Source organism: Triturus cristatus, chromosome 12 (genome assembly GCF_964204655.1).
Source record: "Triturus cristatus chromosome 12, aTriCri1.1, whole genome shotgun sequence".
NCBI lineage: Eukaryota > Metazoa > Chordata > Amphibia > Caudata > Salamandridae > Triturus > Triturus cristatus.
In genome coordinates this window covers 401,580,821-401,595,950 of record NC_140595.1, presented here as the reverse complement: position 1 = coordinate 401,595,950, position 15,130 = coordinate 401,580,821, and the positions used below count along the sequence as shown (strand labels likewise).

Below are 15,130 nucleotides of genomic sequence, written 5' to 3'. Positions count from 1 at the left end.
AGTGTAGCAAACCCCCCCTCTCAACTTATCAGCTGGCTTACTTGCTACTGGCATAACATATCCTAAACCAAATGAAGTGAGAAGGGTACGCTGCCACTTGGATGGCAAACAGATCTATTTACCTACGTCCTAATGTACGTGCTACAGTTGTTTAGAGACTGTTAGCAAATGAGACATGGGTGCAGAGAAGTATAGGAGGTTAAAAACACAAATTGAGATTTTATTTTCTAATGAGCTGTTGATTTTCACAATAATACAGTCTCCACAGTATTGATCTGTTTACCCTTTATAAAAATCAAGATTTTTTTTTCTATTGCTTAATGTAAATGTGCTAACAGTGGACTTTTCCATCTGCAGATTATACTGTATGACCACCAGTGGCAGTGTTTGCCAACCGAGTTTCTCTGCATTGCCGAGACTGAAGAAAAAAAAAAAAAAGAAGTCTTCCGGCAAACGGCATCATTTTACCAATTTATATGGTAAGCAAAACTCACAATCATTCCTTTAAGCTTTAAAAAGACGTTCACAGCATCAGAATGTCCTCACTACCTTATAGTCGGAGTCTGTGCCTGAATACAATTTGTCAAGATGGAAGTAATATGAATCACGTTGTGTTGGTCATGATAGTTAATAAAAGACTGACTGCCTCCAACGCTACTAAAGCCTGCTTTTATATTCTGGTGCTAGCAATGTTCCATTTGAGGAAATTGCTGCCTTTGAGGCTGAAATGCACTATCTCACTTTAGAACGATAGTGCTACGTTCTGAAGGAAGGAAGCTTATGTAGCCTCTTCCCCTGCACTCTGTGTGTTGGACTCTGATACTCAAGATGGATTGTTGTTAATGATAATCTCCTTTTTTGTATCCATCTCCATCCCACTTTCAAAAAGGCTCCAGTGCATTGAGTGGTTCATAGTCTTTTACCATTCCCCGTCCTATTTGGCTTGTAGTCATGAATACAGATGTCTGATCTCTCATCCTCCTGTGTGGTCAGCTTCCACAAGGACAATAGGTCCAGTGCCGCTCTGACATCATAAAGCTAAAGCAAGATGTTGTCTGACATGAAGGCCACTCGGTTACCTAGCAAGCAGTAGGATACATTTTCTTGGTAATGAAATGAGTAGCAGGATAGACAGGATGCCCAACTGAAAACTAAGATGAAAGAAAGTATGGCATTTATTGAGACTTCTAAATGTGTATAAACGCAAGTTTGAGCACAGGAGTCTGACCTTCACTATTGCTGAACTGGTAGCAATTGGCTAAAATGAAGATGGTCATTATGCTATTCATAGTTTTTATTATTCCCATTAAGTGTAGCAAACCCCCCCTCTCAACTTATCAGCTGGCTTACTTGCTACTGGCATAACATATCCTAAACCAAATGAAGTGAGAAGGGTACGCTGCCACTTGGATGGCAAACAGATCTATTTACCTACGTCCTAATGTACGTGCTACAGTTGTTTAGAGACTGTTAGCAAATGAGACATGGGTGCAGAGAAGTATAGGAGGTTAAAAACACAAATTGAGATTTTATTTTCTAATGAGCTGTTGATTTTCACAATAATACAGTCTCCACAGTATTGATCTGTTTACCCTTTATAAAAATCAAGATTTTTTTTTCTATTGCTTAATGTAAATGTGCTAACAGTGGACTTTTCCATCTGCAGATTATACTGTATGACCACCAGTGGCAGTGTTTGCCAACCGAGTTTCTCTGCATTGCCGAGACTGAAGAAAAAAAAAAAAAAGAAGTCTTCCGGCAAACGGCATCATTTTACCAATTTATATGGTAAGCAAAACTCACAATCATTCCTTTAAGCTTTAAAAAGACGTTCACAGCATCAGAATGTCCTCACTACCTTATAGTCGGAGTCTGTGCCTGAATACAATTTGTCAAGATGGAAGTAATATGAATCACGTTGTGTTGGTCATGATAGTTAATAAAAGACTGACTGCCTCCAATGCTACTAAAGCCTGCTTTTATATTCTGGTGCTAGCAATGTTCCATTTGAGGAAATTGCTGCCTTTGAGGCTGAAATGCACTATCTCACTTTAGAACGATAGTGCTACGTTCTGAAGGAAGGAAGCTTATGTAGCCTCTTCCCCTGCACTCTGTGTGTTGGACTCTGATACTCAAGATGGATTGTTGTTAATGATAATCTCCTTTTTTGTATCCATCTCCATCCCACTTTCAAAAAGGCTCCAGTGCATTGAGTGGTTCATAGTCTTTTACCATTCCCCGTCCTATTTGGCTTGTAGTCATGAATACAGATGTCTGATCTCTCATCCTCCTGTGTGGTCAGCTTCCACAAGGACAATTGGTCCAGTGCCGCTCTGACATCATAAAGCTAAAGCAAGATGTTGTCTGACATGAGGGACACTTTGTTGCCTAGCAAGCTTACATCATAAAGCGAAAGCAAGATGTTGTCTGACATGAAGGCCACTCGGTTACCTAGCAAGCAGTAGGATACATTTTTCTTGGTAATGAAATGAGTAGCAGGATAGACAGGATGCCCAACTGAAAACTAAGAATGGTAAGATGTAAGAAAGTATGGCATTTATTGAGACTTCTAAATGTGTATAAACGCAAGTTTGAGCACAGGAGTCTGACCTTCACTATTGCTGAACTGGTAGCAATTGGCTAAAATGAAGATGGTAATTATGCTATTCATAGTTTTTATTATTCCCATTAAGTGTAGCAAACCCCCCCTCTCAACTTATCAGCTGGCTTACTTGCTACTGGCATAACATATCCTAAACCAAATGAAGTGAGAAGGGTACGCTGCCACTTGGATGGCAAACAGATCTATTTACCTACGTCCTAATGTACGTGCTACAGTTGTTTAGAGACTGTTAGCAAATGAGACATGGGTGCAGAGAAGTATAGGAGGTTAAAAACACAAATTGAGATTTTATTTTCTAATGAGCTGTTGATTTTCACAATAATACAGTCTCCACAGTATTGATCTGTTTACCCTTTATAAAAATAAAGATTTTTTTTCTATTGCCTAATGTAAATGTGCTAACAGTGGACTTTTCCATCTGCAGATTATACTGAATGACCACCAGTGGCAGTGTTTGCCAACCGAGTTTCTCTGCATTGCCGAGACTGAAGAAAAAAAAGAAGTCTTCCGGCAAACTGCATCATTTTACCAATTTATATGGTAAGCAAAACTCACAATCATTCCTTTAAGCTTTAAAAAGACGTTCACAGCATCAGAATGTCCTCACTACCTTATAGTCGGAGTCTGTGCCTGAATACAATTTGTCAAGATGGAAGTAATATGAATCACGTTGTGTTGGTCATGATAGTTAATAAAAGACTGACTGCCTCCAATGCTACTAAAGCCTGCTTTTATATTCTGGTGCTAGCAATGTTCCATTTGAGGAAATTGCTGCCTTTGAGGCTGAAATGCACTATCTCACTTTAGAACGATAGTGCTACGTTCTGAAGGAAGGAAGCTTATGTAGCCTCTTCCCCTGCACTCTGTGTGTTGGACTCTGATACTCAAGATGGATTGTTGTTAAAGATAATCTCCTTTTTTGTATCCATCTCCATCCCACTTTCAAAAAGGCTCCAGTGCATTGAGTGGTTCATAGTCTTTTACCATTCCCCATCCTATTTGGCTTGTAGTCATGAATACAGATGTCTGATCTCTCATCCTCCTGTGTGGTCAGCTTCCACAAGGACAATTGGTCCAGTGCCGCTCTGACATCATAAAGCTAAAGCAAGATGTTGTCTGACATGAGGGACACTTTGTTGCCTAGCAAGCTTACATCATAAAGCGAAAGCAAGATGTTGTCTGACATGAAGGCCACTCGGTTACCTAGCAAGCAGTAGGATACATTTTTCTTGGTAATGAAATGAGTAGCAGGATAGACAGGATGCCCAACTGAAAACTAAGAATGGTAAGATGTAAGAAAGTATGGCATTTATTGAGACTTCTAAATGTGTATAAACGCAAGTTTGAGCACAGGAGTCTGACCTTCACTATTGCTGAACTGGTAGCAATTGGCTAAAATGAAGATGGTAATTATGCTATTCATAGTTTTTATTATTCCCATTAAGTGTAGCAAACCCCCCCTCAACTTATCAGCTGGCTTACTTGCTACTGGCATAACATATCCTAAACCAAATGAAGTGAGAAGGGTACGCTGCCACTTGGATGGCAAACAGATCTATTTACCTACGTCCTAATGTACGTGCTACAGTTGTTTAGAGACTGTTAGCAAATGAGACATGGGTGCAGAGAAGTATAGGAGGTTAAAAACACAAATTGAGATTTTATTTTCTAATGAGCTGTTGATTTTCACAATAATACAGTCTCCACAGTATTGATCTGTTTACCCTTTATAAAAATCAAGATTTTTTTTTCTATTGCTTAATGTAAATGTGCTAACAGTGGACTTTTCCATCTGCAGATTATACTGAATGACCACCAGTGGCAGTGTTTGCCACCCGAGTTTCTCTGCATTGCCGAGACTGAAGAAAAAAAAAAAAAAGAAGTCTTCCGGCAAACGGCATCATTTTACCAATTTATATGGTAAGCAAAACTCACAATCATTCCTTTAAGCTTTAAAAAGACGTTCACAGCATCAGAATGTCCTCACTACCTTATAGTCGGAGTCTGTGCCTGAATACAATTTGTCAAGATGGAAGTAATATGAATCACGTTGTGTTGGTCATGATAGTTAATAAAAGACTGACTGCCTCCAACGCTACTAAAGCCTGCTTTTATATTCTGGTGCTAGCAATGTTCCATTTGAGGAAATTGCTGCCTTTGAGGCTGAAATGCACTATCTCACTTTAGAACGATAGTGCTACGTTCTGAAGGAAGGAAGCTTATGTAGCCTCTTCCCCTGCACTCTGTGTGTTGGACTCTGATACTCCAGATGGATTGTTGTTAAAGATAATCCCCTTTTTTGTATCCATCTCCATCCCACTTTCAAAAAGGCTCCAGTGCATTGAGTGGTTCATAGTCTTTTACCATTCCCCGTCCTATTTGGCTTGTAGTCATGAATACAGATGTCTGATCTCTCATCCTCCTGTGTGGTCAGCTTCCACAAGGACAATTGGTCCAGTGCCGCTCTGACATCATAAAGCTAAAGCAAGATGTTGTCTGACATGAGGGACACTCTGTTGCCTAGCAAGCTTACATCATAAAGCGAAAGCAAGATGTTGTCTGACATGAAGGCCACTCGGTTACCTAGCAAGCAGTAGGATACATTTTTCTTGGTAATGAAATGAGTAGCAGGATAGACAGGATGCCCAACTGAAAACTAAGAATGGTAAGATGTAAGAAAGTATGGCATTTATTGAGACTTCTAAATGTGTATAAACGCAAGTTTGAGCACAGGAGTCTGACCTTCACTATTGCTGAACTGGTAGCAATTGGCTAAAATGAAGATGGTAATTATGCTATTCATAGTTTTTATTATTCCCATTAAGTGTAGCAAACCCCCCCTCTCAACTTATCAGCTGGCTTACTTGCTACTGGCATAACATATCCTAAACCAAATGAAGTGAGAAGGGTACGCTGCCACTTGGATGGCAAACAGATCTATTTACCTACGTCCTAATGTACGTGCTACAGTTGTTTAGAGACTGTTAGCAAATGAGACATGGGTGCAGAGAAGTATAGGAGGTTAAAAACACAAATTGAGATTTTATTTTCTAATGAGCTGTTGATTTTCACAATAATACAGTCTCCACAGTATTGATCTGTTTACCCTTTATAAAAATCAAGATTTTTTTTCTATTGCTTAATGTAAATGTGCTAACAGTGGACTTTTCCATCTGCAGATTATACTGAATGACCACCAGTGGCAGTGTTTGCCACCCGAGTTTCTCTGCATTGCCGAGACTGAAGAAAAAAAAAAAAAGAAGTCTTCCGGCAAACGGCATCATTTTACCAATTTATATGGTAAGCAAAACTCACAATCATTCCTTTAAGCTTTAAAAAGACGTTCACAGCATCAGAATGTCCTCACTACCTTATAGTCGGAGTCTGTGCCTGAATACAATTTGTCAAGATGGAAGTAATATGAATCAGGTTGTGTTGGTCATGATAGTTAATAAAAGACTGACTGCCTCCAACGCTACTAAAGCCTGCTTTTATATTCTGGTGCTAGCAATGTTCCATTTGAGGAAATTGCTGCCTTTGAGGCTGAAATGCACTATCTCACTTTAGAACGATAGTGCTACGTTCTGAAGGAAGGAAGCTTATGTAGCCTCTTCCCCTGCACTCTGTGTGTTGGACTCTGATACTCAAGATGGATTGTTGTTTAAGATAATCTCCTTTTTTGTATCCATCTCCATCCCACTTTCAAAAAGGCTCCAGTGCATTGAGTGGTTCATAGTCTTTTACCATTCCCCGTCCTATTTGGCTTGTAGTCATGAATACAGATGTCTGATCTCTCATCCTCCTGTGTGGTCAGCTTCCACAAGGACAATTGGTCCAGTGCCGCTCCGACATCATAAAGCTAAACCAAGATGTTGTCTGACATGAGGGACACTTTGTTGCCTAGCAAGCTTACATCATAAAGCGAAAGCAAGATGTTGTCTGACATGAAGGCCACTCGGTTACCTAGCAAGCAGTAGGATACATTTTTCTTGGTAATGAAATGAGTAGCAGGATAGACAGGATGCCCAACTGAAAACTAAGAATGGTAAGATGTAAGAAAGTATGGCATTTATTGAGACTTCTAAATGTGTATAAACGCAAGTTTGAGCACAGGAGTCTGACCTTCACTATTGCTGAACTGGTAGCAATTGGCTAAAATGAAGATGGTAATTATGCTATTCATAGTTTTTATTATTCCCATTAAGTGTAGCAAACCCCCCCTCTCAACTTATCAGCTGGCTTACTTGCTACTGGCATAACATATCCTAAACCAAATGAAGTGAGAAGGGTACGCTGCCACTTGGATGGCAAACAGATCTATTTACCTACGTCCTAATGTACGTGCTACAGTTGTTTAGATACTGTTAGCAAATGAGACATGGGTGCAGAGAAGTATAGGAGGTTAAAAACACAAATTGAGATTTTATTTTCTAATGAGCTGTTGATTTTCACAATAATACAGTCTCCACAGTATTGATCTGTTTACCCTTTATAAAAATCAAGATTTTTTTTCTATTGCCTAATGTAAATGTGCTAACAGTGGACTTTTCCATCTGCAGATTATACTGAATGACCACCAGTGGCAGTGTTTGCCAACCGAGTTTCTCTGCATTGCCGAGACTGATCTAAAAAAAAGAAAAGAAGTCTTCCGGCAAACGGCATCATTTTACCAATTTATATGGTAAGCAAAACTCACAATCATTCCTTTAAGCTTTAAAAAGACGTTCACAGCATCAGAATGTCCTCACTACCTTATAGTCGGAGTCTGTGCCTGAATACAATTTGTCAAGATGGAAGTAATATGAATCACGTTGTGTTGGTCATGATAGTTAATAAAAGACTGACTGCCTCCAACGCTACTAAAGCCTGCTTTTATATTCTGGTGCTAGCAATGTTCCATTTGAGGAAATTGCTGCCTTTGAGGCTGAAATGCACTATCTCACTTTAGAACGATAGTGCTACGTTCTGAAGGAAGGAAGCTTATGTAGCCTCTTCCCCTGCACTCTGTGTGTTGGACTCTGATACTCCAGATGGATTGTTGTTAAAGATAATCCCCTTTTTTGTATCCATCTCCATCCCACTTTCAAAAAGGCTCCAGTGCATTGAGTGGTTCATAGTCTTTTACCATTCCCCGTCCTATTTGGCTTGTAGTCATGAATACAGATGTCTGATCTCTCATCCTCCTGTGTGGTCAGCTTCCACAAGGACAATTGGTCCAGTGCCGCTCCGACATCATAAAGCTAAAGCAAGATGTTGTCTGACATGAGGGACACTTTGTTGCCTAGCAAGCTTACATCATAAAGCGAAAGCAAGATGTTGTCTGACATGAAGGCCACTCGGTTACCTAGCAAGCAGTAGGATACATTTTTCTTGGTAATGAAATGAGTAGCAGGATAGACAGGATGCCCAACTGAAAACTAAGAATGGTAAGATGTAAGAAAGTATGGCATTTATTGAGACTTCTAAATGTGTATAAACGCAAGTTTGAGCACAGGAGTCTGACCTTCACTATTGCTGAACTGGTAGCAATTGGCTAAAATGAAGATGGTAATTATGCTATTCATAGTTTTTATTATTCCCATTAAGTGTAGCGAACCCCCCCTCTCAACTTATCAGCTGGCTTACTTGCTACTGGCATAACATATCCTAAACCAAATGAAGTGAGAAGGGTACGCTGCCACTTGGATGGCAAACAGATCTATTTACCTACGTCCTAATGTACGTGCTACAGTTGTTTAGAGACTGTTAGCAAATGAGACATGGGTGCAGAGAAGTATAGGAGGTTAAAAACACAAATTGAGATTTTATTTTCTAATGAGCTGTTGATTTTCACAATAATACAGTCTCCACAGTATTGATCTGTTTACCCTTTATAAAAATCAAGATTTTTTTTCTATTGCTTAATGTAAATGTGCTAACAGTGGACTTTTCCATCTGCAGATTATACTGAATGACCACCAGTGGCAGTGTTTGCCACCCGAGTTTCTCTGCATTGCCGAGACTGAAGAAAAAAAAAAAAAGAAGTCTTCCGGCAAACGGCATCATTTTACCAATTTATATGGTAAGCAAAACTCACAATCATTCCTTTAAGCTTTAAAAAGACGTTCACAGCATCAGAATGTCCTCACTACCTTATAGTCGGAGTCTGTGCCTGAATACAATTTGTCAAGATGGAAGTAATATGAATCAGGTTGTGTTGGTCATGATAGTTAATAAAAGACTGACTGCCTCCAACGCTACTAAAGCCTGCTTTTATATTCTGGTGCTAGCAATGTTCCATTTGAGGAAATTGCTGCCTTTGAGGCTGAAATGCACTATCTCACTTTAGAACGATAGTGCTACGTTCTGAAGGAAGGAAGCTTATGTAGCCTCTTCCCCTGCACTCTGTGTGTTGGACTCTGATACTCAAGATGGATTGTTGTTAAAGATAATCTCCTTTTTTGTATCCATCTCCATCCCACTTTCAAAAAGGCTCCAGTGCATTGAGTGGTTCATAGTCTTTTACCATTCCCCGTCCTATTTGGCTTGTAGTCATGAATACAGATGTCTGATCTCTCATCCTCCTGTGTGGTCAGCTTCCACAAGGACAATTGGTCCAGTGCCGCTCCGACATCATAAAGCTAAAGCAAGATGTTGTCTGACATGAGGGACACTTTGTTGCCTAGCAAGCTTACATCATAAAGCGAAAGCAAGATGTTGTCTGACATGAAGGCCACTCGGTTACCTAGCAAGCAGTAGGATACATTTTTCTTGGTAATGAAATGAGTAGCAGGATAGACAGGATGCCCAACTGAAAACTAAGAATGGTAAGATGTAAGAAAGTATGGCATTTATTGAGACTTCTAAATGTGTATAAACGCAACTTTGAGCACAGGAGTCTGACCTTCACTATTGCTGAACTGGTAGCAATTGGCTAAAATGAAGATGGTAATTATGCTATTCATAGTTTTTATTATTCCCATTAAGTGTAGCAAACCCCCCCTCTCAACTTATCAGCTGGCTTACTTGCTACTGGCATAACATATCCTAAACCAAATGAAGTGAGAAGGGTACGCTGCCACTTGGATGGCAAACAGATCTATTTACCTACGTCCTAATGTACGTGCTACAGTTGTTTAGATACTGTTAGCAAATGAGACATGGGTGCAGAGAAGTATAGGAGGTTAAAAACACAAATTGAGATTTTATTTTCTAATGAGCTGTTGATTTTCACAATAATACAGTCTCCACAGTATTGATCTGTTTACCCTTTATAAAAATCAAGATTTTTTTTCTATTGCCTAATGTAAATGTGCTAACAGTGGACTTTTCCATCTGCAGATTATACTGAATGACCACCAGTGGCAGTGTTTGCCACCCGAGTTTCTCTGCATTGCCGAGACTGAAGAAAAAAAAAAAAAGAAGTCTTCCGGCAAACGGCATCATTTTACCAATTTATATGGTAAGCAAAACTCACAATCATTCCTTTAAGCTTTAAAAAGACGTTCACAGCATCAGAATGTCCTCACTACCTTATAGTCGGAGTCTGTGCCTGAATACAATTTGTCAAGATGGAAGTAATATGAATCAGGTTGTGTTGGTCATGATAGTTAATAAAAGACTGACTGCCTCCAACGCTACTAAAGCCTGCTTTTATATTCTGGTGCTAGCAATGTTCCATTTGAGGAAATTGCTGCCTTTGAGGCTGAAATGCACTATCTCACTTTAGAACGATAGTGCTACGTTCTGAAGGAAGGAAGCTTATGTAGCCTCTTCCCCTGCACTCTGTGTGTTGGACTCTGATACTCAAGATGGATTGTTGTTAATGATAATCTCCTTTTTTGTATCCATCTCCATCCCACTTTCAAAAAGGCTCCAGTGCATTGAGTCGTTCATAGTCTTTTACCATTCCACCTCCTATTTGCCCTGTAGTCATGAATAGAGATGTCTGATCTCTCATCTTCCTGTGTGGTCAGCTTCCACAAGGACAATTGGTCCAGTGCCGCTCTGACATCATAAAGCTAAAGCAAGATGTTGTCTGACATGAGGGACACTCTGTTGCCTAGCAAGCTTACATCATAAAGCGAAAGCAAGATGTTGTCTGACATGAAGGCCACTCGGTTACCTAGCAAGCAGTAGGATACATTTTTCTTGGTAATGAAATGAGTAGCAGGATAGACAGGATGCCCAACTGAAAACTAAGAATGGTAAGATGTAAGAAAGTATGGCATTTATTGAGACTTCTAAATGTGTATAAACGCAAGTTTGAGCACAGGAGTCTGACCTTCACTATTGCTGAACTGGTAGCAATTGGCTAAAATGAAGATGGTAATTATGCTATTCATAGTTTTTATTATTCCCATTAAGTGTAGCAAACCCCCCCTCTCAACTTATCAGCTGGCTTACTTGCTACTGGCATAACATATCCTAAACCAAATGAAGTGAGAAGGGTACGCTGCCACTTGGATGGCAAACAGATCTATTTACCTACGTCCTAATGTACGTGCTACAGTTGTTTAGAGACTGTTAGCAAATGAGACATGGGTGCAGAGAAGTATAGGAGGTTAAAAACACAAATTGAGATTTTATTTTCTAATGAGCTGTTGATTTTCACAATAATACAGTCTCCACAGTATTGATCTGTTTACCCTTTATAAAAATCAAGATTTTTTTTCTATTGCTTAATGTAAATGTGCTAACAGTGGACTTTTCCATCTGCAGATTATACTGAATGACCACCAGTGGCAGTGTTTGCCAACCGAGTTTCTCTGCATTGCCGAGACTGAAGAAAAAAAAAAAAAGAAGTCTTCCGGCAAACGGCATCATTTTACCAATTTATATGGTAAGCAAAACTCACAATCATTCCTTTAAGCTTTAAAAAGACGTTCACAGCATCAGAATGTCCTCACTACCTTATAGTCGGAGTCTGTGCCTGAATACAATTTGTCAAGATGGAAGTAATATGAATCACGTTGTGTTGGTCATGATAGTTAATAAAAGACTGACTGCCTCCAACGCTACTAAAGCCTGCTTTTATATTCTGGTGCTAGCAATGTTCCATTTGAGGAAATTGCTGCCTTTGAGGCTGAAATGCACTATCTCACTTTAGAACGATAGTGCTACGTTCTGAAGGAAGGAAGCTTATGTAGCCTCTTCCCCTGCACTCTGTGTGTTGGACTCTGATACTCCAGATGGATTGTTGTTAATGATAATCTCCTTTTTTGTATCCATCTCCATCCCACTTTCAAAAAGGCTCCAGTGCATTGAGTGGTTCATAGTCTTTTACCATTCCCCCTCCTATTTGCCTTGTAGTCATGAATACAGATGTCTGATCTCTCATCCTCCTGTGTGGTCAGCTTCCACAAGGACAATTGGTCCAGTGCCGCTCTGACATCATAAAGCTAAAGCAAGATGTTGTCTGACATGAAGGCCACTCGGTTACCTAGCAAGCAGTAGGATACATTTTCTTGGTAATGAAATGAGTAGCAGGATAGACAGGATGCCCAACTGAAAACTAAGATGAAAGAAAGTATGGCATTTATTGAGACTTCTAAATGTGTATAAACGCAAGTTTGAGCACAGGAGTCTGACCTTCACTATTGCTGAACTGGTAGCAATTGGCTAAAATGAAGATGGTAATTATGCTATTCATAGTTTTTATTATTCCCATTAAGTGTAGCAAACCCCCCCTCTCAACTTATCAGCTGGCTTACTTGCTACTGGCATAACATATCCTAAACCAAATGAAGTGAGAAGGGTACGCTGCCACTTGGATGGCAAACAGATCTATTTACCTACGTCCTAATGTACGTGCTACAGTTGTTTAGAGACTGTTAGCAAATGAGACATGGGTGCAGAGAAGTATAGGAGGTTAAAAACACAAATTGAGATTTTATTTTCTAATGAGCTGTTGATTTTCACAATAATACAGTCTCCACAGTATTGATCTGTTTACCCTTTATAAAAATCAAGATTTTTTTTTCTATTGCTTAATGTAAATGTGCTAACAGTGGACTTTTCCATCTGCAGATTATACTGAATGACCACCAGTGGCAGTGTTTGCCACCCGAGTTTCTCTGCATTGCCGAGACTGAAGAAAAAAAAAAAAAAGAAGTCTTCCGGCAAACGGCATCATTTTACCAATTTATATGGTAAGCAAAACTCACAATCATTCCTTTAAGCTTTAAAAAGACGTTCACAGCATCAGAATGTCCTCACTACCTTATAGTCGGAGTCTGTGCCTGAATACAATTTGTCAAGATGGAAGTAATATGAATCACGTTGTGTTGGTCATGATAGTTAATAAAAGACTGACTGCCTCCAACGCTACTAAAGCCTGCTTTTATATTCTGGTGCTAGCAATGTTCCATTTGAGGAAATTGCTGCCTTTGAGGCTGAAATGCACTATCTCACTTTAGAACGATAGTGCTACGTTCTGAAGGAAGGAAGCTTATGTAGCCTCTTCCCCTGCACTCTGTGTGTTGGACTCTGATACTCCAGATGGATTGTTGTTAAAGATAATCCCCTTTTTTGTATCCATCTCCATCCCACTTTCAAAAAGGCTCCAGTGCATTGAGTGGTTCATAGTCTTTTACCATTCCCCGTCCTATTTGGCTTGTAGTCATGAATACAGATGTCTGATCTCTCATCCTCCTGTGTGGTCAGCTTCCACAAGGACAATTGGTCCAGTGCCGCTCTGACATCATAAAGCTAAAGCAAGATGTTGTCTGACATGAGGGACACTCTGTTGCCTAGCAAGCTTACATCATAAAGCGAAAGCAAGATGTTGTCTGACATGAAGGCCACTCGGTTACCTAGCAAGCAGTAGGATACATTTTTCTTGGTAATGAAATGAGTAGCAGGATAGACAGGATGCCCAACTGAAAACTAAGAATGGTAAGATGTAAGAAAGTATGGCATTTATTGAGACTTCTAAATGTGTATAAACGCAAGTTTGAGCACAGGAGTCTGACCTTCACTATTGCTGAACTGGTAGCAATTGGCTAAAATGAAGATGGTAATTATGCTATTCATAGTTTTTATTATTCCCATTAAGTGTAGCAAACCCCCCCTCTCAACTTATCAGCTGGCTTACTTGCTACTGGCATAACATATCCTAAACCAAATGAAGTGAGAAGGGTACGCTGCCACTTGGATGGCAAACAGATCTATTTACCTACGTCCTAATGTACGTGCTACAGTTGTTTAGAGACTGTTAGCAAATGAGACATGGGTGCAGAGAAGTATAGGAGGTTAAAAACACAAATTGAGATTTTATTTTCTAATGAGCTGTTGATTTTCACAATAATACAGTCTCCACAGTATTGATCTGTTTACCCTTTATAAAAATCAAGATTTTTTTTCTATTGCTTAATGTAAATGTGCTAACAGTGGACTTTTCCATCTGCAGATTATACTGAATGACCACCAGTGGCAGTGTTTGCCACCCGAGTTTCTCTGCATTGCCGAGACTGAAGAAAAAAAAAAAAAGAAGTCTTCCGGCAAACGGCATCATTTTACCAATTTATATGGTAAGCAAAACTCACAATCATTCCTTTAAGCTTTAAAAAGACGTTCACAGCATCAGAATGTCCTCACTACCTTATAGTCGGAGTCTGTGCCTGAATACAATTTGTCAAGATGGAAGTAATATGAATCAGGTTGTGTTGGTCATGATAGTTAATAAAAGACTGACTGCCTCCAACGCTACTAAAGCCTGCTTTTATATTCTGGTGCTAGCAATGTTCCATTTGAGGAAATTGCTGCCTTTGAGGCTGAAATGCACTATCTCACTTTAGAACGATAGTGCTACGTTCTGAAGGAAGGAAGCTTATGTAGCCTCTTCCCCTGCACTCTGTGTGTTGGACTCTGATACTCAAGATGGATTGTTGTTTAAGATAATCTCCTTTTTTGTATCCATCTCCATCCCACTTTCAAAAAGGCTCCAGTGCATTGAGTGGTTCATAGTCTTTTACCATTCCCCGTCCTATTTGGCTTGTAGTCATGAATACAGATGTCTGATCTCTCATCCTCCTGTGTGGTCAGCTTCCACAAGGACAATTGGTCCAGTGCCGCTCCGACATCATAAAGCTAAACCAAGATGTTGTCTGACATGAGGGACACTTTGTTGCCTAGCAAGCTTACATCATAAAGCGAAAGCAAGATGTTGTCTGACATGAAGGCCACTCGGTTACCTAGCAAGCAGTAGGATACATTTTTCTTGGTAATGAAATGAGTAGCAGGATAGACAGGATGCCCAACTGAAAACTAAGAATGGTAAGATGTAAGAAAGTATGGCATTTATTGAGACTTCTAAATGTGTATAAACGCAAGTTTGAGCACAGGAGTCTGACCTTCACTATTGCTGAACTGGTAGCAATTGGCTAAAATGAAGATGGTAATTATGCTATTCATAGTTTTTATTATTCCCATTAAGTGTAGCAAACCCCCCCTCTCAACTTATCAGCTGGCTTACTTGCTACTGGCATAACATATCCTAAACCAAATGAAGTGAGAAGGGTACGCTGC

At 39.7% G+C, this 15,130-nt stretch overlaps 1 protein-coding gene across 1 annotated transcript in view; it reads left to right on the top strand.

The window, feature by feature from the left end:
• Nucleotides 1-10,064, top strand: part of LOC146776018 (uncharacterized) — a 72,953-nt gene extending 62,889 nt beyond the window's left edge. Inside the window, exons 48-54 of the mRNA XM_085637751.1 lie at nucleotides 358-479; nucleotides 1,667-1,788; nucleotides 3,048-3,163; nucleotides 4,422-4,543; nucleotides 5,803-5,923; nucleotides 8,564-8,684; nucleotides 9,944-10,064. The gene's annotated coding sequence lies outside the window, so the exon portion shown is untranslated. The remainder of the gene's footprint in view (nucleotides 1-357; nucleotides 480-1,666; nucleotides 1,789-3,047; nucleotides 3,164-4,421; nucleotides 4,544-5,802; nucleotides 5,924-8,563; nucleotides 8,685-9,943) is intronic.
• The last annotated feature ends 5,066 nt before the right edge of the window (nucleotides 10,065-15,130 follow it).